This window comes from Stegostoma tigrinum, unplaced genomic scaffold (genome assembly GCF_030684315.1).
Source record: "Stegostoma tigrinum isolate sSteTig4 unplaced genomic scaffold, sSteTig4.hap1 scaffold_252, whole genome shotgun sequence".
Lineage (NCBI taxonomy): Eukaryota > Metazoa > Chordata > Chondrichthyes > Orectolobiformes > Stegostomatidae > Stegostoma > Stegostoma tigrinum.
Genome location: NW_026728185.1, coordinates 132,037 through 133,810, shown reverse-complemented (window position 1 = coordinate 133,810; position 1,774 = coordinate 132,037). Strand labels below are relative to the sequence as shown.

Below are 1,774 nucleotides of genomic sequence, written 5' to 3'. Positions count from 1 at the left end.
ACTTCTGTATTGCGCATTCTGTTCTGTTTGGGTTGCATATGGGGTCCAATTCTATATGTTTGCCGACTGCATTATGGATTGAGAACCATGCCTTTCGGAATTCCCATGTGTGTCTATGTTTGGATTGCACTACTACGGTTATGTTGTCCCAGTTAAACTGATGGCCTTCATTATCCGGGTGTACTGATATTAGGGAAAATTTGTCATGTCATTTTGCTGCCAGCTGATGTTCATGCACACTGATGGCTAGTTTCCTTCCTGTCTGTCTGAAATAATGTTTGCGGCAATCGTTGCGTGGTATTTTGTAAACAATGTCAGTTCTGCATGTCGTGGGTATGGGGTCTTTAATCCTTGAGAATGCTTGTCGTAGCATGGCTTTGGGCTTGTGTGCTACTGTAATTCCTAGTGGTCACAGGAGTTGTCAGTTCTGATATGTTCTTGATGTGTGGCAGTGTGTCCAGTGTGTTAGGGCATAATGTGTCCTCTTCGTGTTGCTGTTTAGTCAGCACCTGCGGATGAAATTGCAGGGATATCCATTCAAAGCGAAGATTTTGTATTGGTTTTCTTCCTCTTTCTGCATAGTTCTGGGTCATTGCAATGAGTGATGGCCCGTTTAAATAGTGTGCCGACACAGCTTAGTTTGTGCACCACTGGCCTGAGTTAGTTGCCGAATTATAAGTTTCCGAGCCCCTTGAGGCTCTAACCCGAGTTGCGAACTGCAAAGGATAACACAGAAAGGAGGGTCCTTGTGTGATTGATCCAATGCGATCTGTATGCCAGGGTAAACAGTGAAGACTGGTCTTCAGCACCCACATTGAACCTGGCTGCAATTGGCCTCCAGTCACCTCTCACAAACTACCATTGCCCTTCACTTTTCCTGACCTCCCCTCTGTTCTTGTTTTAAAGTGATTGCACATCCGGCAGTTACAGCTGGCATTGCTGATGTGGAACTGTAACATGGAGTGAATCGATTTTGACTGACCAGTGACATAATTCTGCTTCTAAAGATCAGTCAATACTTCGTATTTGTTACTGTAAATGATGACTATTAACAGGCTAAGACAGTGACGGCACTGAATTGTAATCACTGGACTAGCAGGAAAGATCTGTTTACGTCACTCAGGACACTATCTGATTCAGCTTTGTATTCTTCCGTCCTTCTGCATGTGATGCCCCTCTGCTGTGTTTTGGTTTTGTTACGTCTTGATTATAATCATCTCCAGTTATCTAATACTTTGTCATTACTAATACATGAGAATCTCTTGCTGCATCTGCGTTTCTGGCTCCATAGCTCAGTGGTTCGAGCACTGGTCTTATAAACCAGGGGTCGTGAGTTCAAGTCTCACAGGGGCCTTTGGTAATTATTCTCCATCTTCTGCATCCAAGATCGAAAGATCCCCTGAAAAGGTTAGCTGAAAATATGACTGTATCATTTCCTCCACAGGCCAGAAACGTCCCTGAAATTCCATGTTCCTGTTTGCCCCTCCTTGTGATTGAGGCAGACCATTTGGAATGGCGGGAAGCAGCTGATGTGAGTGATGTTTGGCCAGAAGAGCGAGGTGAAGCAGTATAAACTGCAGAGTGGCAGATGAACAACGGGGGAGGAGCACAAATCCGGGGCAGCCGCCGAATGCTCCCTTTTGTTGCTGTAGACAGGTTCCTGGTTACAAAGAGAACACTCACTCTGAATCGGCCAGAATCAGCCCAGTGAGAGTTTCCTTCCGTCTAAAAGGACAATGACAGCACATACAAAGGAAAATTACCACCCACACGC

General features: G+C 45.2%; 1 non-coding gene across 1 annotated transcript; it reads left to right on the top strand.

Annotated features, from left to right (window-relative positions):
* The first annotated feature begins 1,281 nt into the window (after nucleotides 1-1,281).
* trnai-uau (transfer RNA isoleucine (anticodon UAU)) lies at nucleotides 1,282-1,354 on the top strand. The gene has a single exon. It is a non-coding gene; the product is annotated as a tRNA-Ile (tRNA).
* The last annotated feature ends 420 nt before the right edge of the window (nucleotides 1,355-1,774 follow it).